Source organism: Papilio xuthus, unplaced genomic scaffold (genome assembly GCF_000836235.2).
Source record: "Papilio xuthus unplaced genomic scaffold, Pxut_1.1 DF827679.1, whole genome shotgun sequence".
Taxonomy (NCBI): Eukaryota; Metazoa; Arthropoda; class Insecta; order Lepidoptera; family Papilionidae; genus Papilio; species Papilio xuthus.
This window is the reverse complement of record NW_013530970.1, coordinates 4,420,236-4,427,593: the sequence shown is the minus strand read 5'-3', so window position 1 is coordinate 4,427,593 and position 7,358 is coordinate 4,420,236. Positions and strand designations below refer to the sequence as shown.

Below are 7,358 nucleotides of genomic sequence, written 5' to 3'. Positions count from 1 at the left end.
ATCAGTCCATCTTGAGGCGTAACCACGTCGCTTCGACCTGTCCGCAGACGCCCCATATCATGTCCGACAAAATTATTTGACCTGAGCATAAATACTAAATTACAACACCTTCAACGGTCACTTCGCGATTTCAGGTGGCCGCTCGCTCGTTTGCCGCCTTATGATATAAAAAAAACCTAACAAAAAATTGCCAGTAGATCCCTATTGGACTATAGCTTCTCGTCCCTGTTACCAGTTAAGTTTGTGCCACTATAAAGGCTATAAACAAAAAAGATCTCGACAGACAGACGGACGGACAACAAAGTGATCCAGAAGGGTTCCATTTTTTTCCTATGAGGTACAGAACCCTATAAAAGGTTGTAAATATAAAAAGGCGTAGTACTAACTTAGCGTAACTTACGAGTAACTTATCAAATTATATACTTCTCAAAATCTGTTCTGTGCGTCTGCGTAAAATCGACGTTCCGATGATATTGATCGGTAACGCCATGGGAGGGTGACTAACGTTTACGTTGGATACGTAGATTTACGAACCTTAGGCCACCTACAGACGGAAAATTTATACATATTTAAATAAAGCCAGCCATCAGCAATCAATGGGTCAGATCTAGATTTTGCGAGATGAAACTGTAAAAATAGTGTTTGATTTTTATATCATTTTATTTTGTATTTAGTCCGTAGTATGCCTATACAACACTTACTGAGATACGTTTAAAAGTCCCTTAAGGAAACAATTATTGTCACTAACCTCTATAAATGGACAGGCTGTAAGCTGTGTTATTTTGTGCCCATTTGGTCTTGTATGATAAATCGACACTTAAATAATTACACTTCGATGTTGAACAAACAAATTCACTTTTAACTGATACTAATAAAAAGCTATTGCTTATAAAGTAAAATAAACTTGAATTTAATTTAACCTTGAACAAACATTTCATCTTCAAGGACATTCAGGACGTCCCTAACATACGTGTCCGGACGTCTGAGAAACCCATTGGATTATACAACGCTATTCGATTGCCAAAATAAAATAATTGGATGTGACCTAAATCCAATTAGAAACCATATAAGGTTATAAAGACTATATAAATATTTATTTATTTTTCAATAACTTACATTTTAAATTAAGAAATTAATATTGAAGAAGAAAATGTAAAAACGTTTTCAGGCAAGCGTAAATACTTACATTCTGTAACACAGACGTCAATTAATATCGTATGCAATTAAAATATTTTAATTAAGTTGTACAAAGAAATATTTTCTATAGCGATGCATGTTGACACGCCCCGTCTAGCCGTCTACCCCATTACAATATTTAGGTATAACCATGACTAACGCTTGGAATGGAAATTCATTTCAATTACGTATTTTCCCAACCCCCATATAAATTTTAAATGACTTTATACTACAGTAATAAAAGAAACTTGGTATATTTGACCTCTGAATGAAATCAAGTCACGTTATTACTTATTTTAATTGAAAAAAATCGATGACGGATGTAGACTGGCTAAAATGTTGTATTAGACTACTAGCGCCATCTATTATTATATGAGAGAAAATTCTCAACTTACTGAAAATTAACATTAAATACAAACATATATTAGCTCTATTTGTTTTATTACACAACAAAAAATATTTTTTTATGTTCGACACTTGAAATAACTTAAAATAAATTTGTAGCATTCTATCTCATAAATTAGACAAGCCACTCAATGGCCCTGTGGCGCAACGGATAACGCGTCTGACTACGGATCAGAAGATTCCAGGTTCGAATCCTGGCAGGGTCGCGCAATTTGTCTTTTTTTTTCAAATCACAATTTAAATAAAATATATTTTTTGTCTAATATTAAAATCCTATCAAAATTATAAACTCGTACTATTATCAAAAACATATGTTCACTAATCTTTTTATTATTACTGCATACGGCCACTAGATGGCAGTGTATACAGTACTATGACTTTGTATTATATATAAACTAGCTGTCGCCTGCAACTCCGTCCGCGCGTAATTAAGAATAACTTAAGTATCCTATGTGTTCTTCCAGACTATGTTCTACATCTGTGTCCATTTTTATCAAGATCTGTTGAGCCGTTCCGGAGATAAATACAAACACATATCCATCCATCCATCTAAACTTTCGCATTTACAATATTAATAAGATATTAGTAAGATTAACGACTACCCATAATCTTTTTATCTGATATAATTATTTACTAGCAAATTACTTAGGGTAGGCTCCGAGCCCCTCTGTGGGGACGTATAGTGAGCTGATGATGAAGATGACATATTTTATATTCCTGTGACAAACTTGCTACTTTAGTGAACAAAGCCATCACGTGCGGTAACAATGCACAGCTGCGGAAATCCTCAGTAAAATATTCAAACAGTACAGGGCTTTGTTAGCTATAAGCTTTTGTAATACGGTATACACATTATAGCGATAAATTCGTATTTGTATAACAATCGAGTTTTAATATGCTCTACATCTACGCCAAAGTTCAGACCGATCCGCTCAGCCGTTCTGGAGATAAGGTATCTTATCAAATAAACATTCGTCCATCCATCCATCTTTACATTTATAATGTCAGTATGAAGTATGATAAGGAGAGAAATTTGAGGGTTTGCTTAGTAAGGCTCGAACAACGTTTAAGCCTTAAAATATGTTTAAACCATAGTAGTCACCCCTATTTTAGCATTAAGCTTATCTTATCTGTTCTTAATAAGCTTGGTCTTACGAAACTTGATTTACTCATTGACTTTCTATGCATATCATTAAAATTGCAGCGTCAATATAATATTGAAAAACCATATTTCGCGAACAACATATATTAACATTGATTATAATGAAAAACCAGTTTTAAAATCTATACGTCTGTCCGCAAATCCGCGTTTGTTCCGGATAATCTCCGAAATTACTAGCCCTATTTTGACGGGAATTAGATTCATGCGAGTCTTATTTAACCGTTTTGTACTACCATAACCATTTTAATGTAGCAGTAAATCTTATAAAACTCATCGAAGGCGCCAGAAACGCAGCCAAAACAAGCCGCGGGGTCCTATTGTTCCTTTAATAATGGTATTATGAAGGTCAAGAGATCACAGCGGGACCCTTGCTGCAGCTACCTGCTTAACTTTTTAATATGTATAATGTTTTTAAGAACTAGGGTTCTTTGCGAACTAAAAATCTAATTTTATCCTTTACTATTGGGATAGTGAACGTGTCAGTTTCTAAAACAAAGGTTTGATCAGGTTTTAGACGTGCCATTAAAAATAATTTTGATTATTGGTACATTCCGTAGCGTAGGTATCACTCGCGTTCACTCTTCATATATGTACCTACTTCGCAATTTTTTTGTGCAGCAATAATCAATTTTGTCACCAGTAATTTGACTAAAATATTGTAACCTGCCATTGGTTCATCTCTGCTCTACACCATTCCAAACTTGAAGTATTTTTACCATAGACAAAATGCAAACTTTTCGTTGTAAACTCCTAAATTCCAACTCGGAGTCCTCAATTAAGTACTATTACAATGTCTTTCTATGCCATTCTAATCATCACACATAACTAAAATTATCTAAACCTGACAATATTTTTTTACTATTATTACTAACTCATACGAAATAATTATAATATTAAAAATTATACGGAATCCCTTTTAAAGAAAATAAATGTTTTTTCGCATTCAGAAGCGTGCCGCTGTGGCCACAAAATGTCTTAAAATAGACAGGACGCGTTGAAAACACCTTTCATTATGAATACGATCCCTGTGTGGATAAAAACTACCTGACTGGTGAAAAAACAACAGTTCAACTTATATCACACTAGCGGCCGCCCGAGTCTCCGTCCGCGCGGTATTAAAAAACATAATTAGCTACCTATATGTTCTTCCAGACTATACTCTAAATGTATGCCAAATTTCATCAAGAAAAGTTTTGCCGTTCTGGAGATATCTTGAAACAAACATCCATCTAAACATTCGCATTTATAATATTAGTAAGATGTATCAAAAATCCATACACACTTCGATAAAAATCACTAAGACCGTCTTTTTATATGACTATAACCACAAAGAAAGAGGGTGCTTTTAATCCTTGCTAATTTTTATTATAACAAACACATATTTATTTGGCTTCATGTCTCAATAAATCCTGTATTAAAGAATAGAGTATTGTTGCTTAATACTTGATCATTTATGGTTAAACTAGAATTAAAAAATACAGTTGAATTATCTCTATATTTAAAAACGTTAATGTGATAACACTGTCTAGAACTTTACAAAGGCGAGAATTTCAAACATCATATCTCGTGGAATATTCCAAAAATGCAGGCTCAAGTATTTACGAAAAAAAGATATAAAAAACTCACCTTAATAGTAAGAATCAACAATCTGCTATCACCAACACATACACATTTTCGATAACAATGTCTTAATATAATTATAACCACAAATTGGATAACAAACACTTCGTGAATCCTTAACTATCCTACGCTAAATTAACAACTAAATATTAAAAAGAGTTTTAATAACATTTAAAATCACTGGTAACTAAAAAACCGTGATTTTTTTATTATAAAAGACACAGGACCACCCTGCGCGTTTGACAGCTGACTGGCGTAAAAAAATCTGCGTGTAACGCGCGCATGCGTACCCTGGCTCTATCATAGACATGCGATTTGCAAAATTACAATGAGGGTGGGTTTTATAATAAAAGTCGGAATGTCGTGAGTAACCACCGCTTTTTAGTCATTTCAACGAATCGTCTTTTATTGTTGTAAATTAGCCTTTTTGACTTTCTATATCCACCTTAGTCGAATCATTTCTAAATAAAAATAACCTTTATTAGTAAACATATTATTTTTAAATGTACATGTTTAGTGTAATTAACGTCCATTTTAATGAAGACGCTAAATAATCAATTGTCTTAACCTTTTCGAAATTCAAAAAAACAATTTAAAAATAAACCCAGCTACATAGTGCACATTCACACGACATCCGTCATTTTCGGATCGTCAAAAACACGATACGTCATGACGGATGACTGCACACCGAATCGTGATTTGTCATAACATCAAATTGATGTTAACATATGCTGCATTAAGATTTATATAGAGTTATAAAGGTCCTACAACATATACATACGTTTGAATTAGCACAAAGAGACCGTGAGTGAAACACGAGCCTGCAAAAGCAGCAAATGAAAAGGGCACGAATTCATTTTGAATGCAACATGATGGACCGTTTAACTCTATTCAATCACGTAGTAAATAAGTCAAGGTTAGGAAAATATTCATACATATTGTCTTCCCTTATATTTTCTTTTACAAAAGAGAGACAGCATCATGTGCAGTTCTAACGCACTTAAAAATGGCGGGAGTGTAAGCTTTATGCGCGGTCAGAGAATATGGATTAGTAGACACAGTACTCTTAGTTCGGTAGATTCTTACGTCAACAACTGTCAAGTATTCGGCTACGGAGATTCTAATTAGAACGTTTTACTTATAAGATTAAACATCTACGTACTTATCCAACTGGCTAAGGTTAATATCAACTTGATACAGTACTAAATAGATTGTCAACGGTGCATATTATCGGAAAACGTGAAACTACCTACAAAGCGTCCATCGTGTTGATGTTGACAGTTGTCCATTTCCGGTGCACGACGTAACTTTGTCGCATCGTTACTTTGACGGTCAACGCGATTTTATAAGCAAATATAGTAATTTTACTATTTTTATTATGATGATTAAATTGTCTCTTTAGGTACGGTCTAGATTAGTGTAGTAGAACTATGAATAACTGGACTGAACAGTGGTCAAGTGCCAGCTTCTTTAAAAAAGAAAAAAGAAAGCACTAACGTTGTCACTTGTTCTAATCTTTGACGTTCAATGAAAGATACTAAAATCACTTGATGATGAACGGTACGTTGAAGTCTAGAAGGTTAAGGAATTACAGACAATTGGAATACTTAGTAGACGTTATATGTCGACAAACACGATGTTACTTATAAATTTTGCAAAAGTAAATTTAAGTGTTAGAGTGAGAACAAACAATATTGTTATCTCCGATTTTTCAAGGAGGATGGGAGTCAAGTCTTTCGCAAATGGAATATCCACGGTTAAATTTCATTAAAACATTTTTATTATAGTTATAATTCTGTTACTCTCTGTAAATAATGCACAAAAAATATTTATGATTATTATTGTTTCATAAAAGTCTATCAGACGTCCGCCATCTTTATTAACATGTACAGGAGAGTCGAAAGGACTAAAAATAGGCACAAAGTACAAGAAAGGGCGGGAACGAATAAATTACAATACGCAAACAAACATTAAAACAGTATTTTATGATGATAAAGCCATATTTATATTAAAATATTAATGATAGTATCAGTTCAAGACCCAAAATACTGAAGGCAAAAATTTTTTCACACTACATTAACAAATAAAAAGCAAATTCAATCTTATTTATCAACAAATAAAGTACAAAGTTGGTTAACATTAGCCAATGGATCCAAACTCGCTAGTTTTACCAAAGCGAATTTAACAGCGAACTTTAAGATGTTTATCTGTAACTTGCTCATTCATTACGGGTCATTATTTTTAATTAACTTACGTGAAATTAAGGGTAATAACACACTCGTCATATTTGTGAGGGTCGCTCCTTAGCTGAGGTAAACATCAGTTGCCACGGCGATTATACCATAACTAAGAATCATAAATCGTTTATACTATACCAAGCTTATATACATTTCAAACCGATATAAAAAAATCAATTCTTGTAGTTAGGTAACGTCATATTGTGATCGTCGCTTCCATTGTGTCGACTCAATGAGACATCGAGTGCCAAAGTAATTTTTCAAAACACATAGGATATCTCAAAAACGTTTAAAATACTAAAAATTTCAACTAAAATTAAAACTAGATAAGATAAATAAACCCACAACTGTGGGGTTTTTGCGAATTTCTACCTCGCACAAACGCGTTGTGAAATGGTCTGTCCTCAGCGGTATCCAAACAGCTACTACTTAGGGTCTTTAAAAAAGCGTATCACCATCTCAAAGGCTGGCAATGCATCTGCGGTTTCTCTGGTATTGCTGATGTCCATGTGCGTTGAACACCTCGGTGTTTCCGCTGCTCATTTGTCCCCTACTCTTATAAAAAAGTAGTAACACACCGCGTTCTTTTTCTCGCTTATCTCTCTTACCGTGTTTCTCGCTTACGAAGACTGAATGACTCGCTAGAAAAGTCGCTTTCGACTGTATTTTGTTATCAAAGGAAAGATTTTTTTTTCCAAAAATTTCTTTATTTTATAATCTTACATAATACTTTGTGATTAAAGCTTACTGTTTTTATA

General features: G+C 33.7%; 1 non-coding gene across 1 annotated transcript; it reads left to right on the top strand.

Moving 5' to 3' along the window:
- The first annotated feature begins 1,714 nt into the window (after positions 1 to 1,714).
- TRNAR-ACG (transfer RNA arginine (anticodon ACG)) lies at positions 1,715 to 1,787 on the top strand. Its single transcript has one exon. It is a non-coding gene; the product is annotated as a tRNA-Arg (tRNA).
- The last annotated feature ends 5,571 nt before the right edge of the window (positions 1,788 to 7,358 follow it).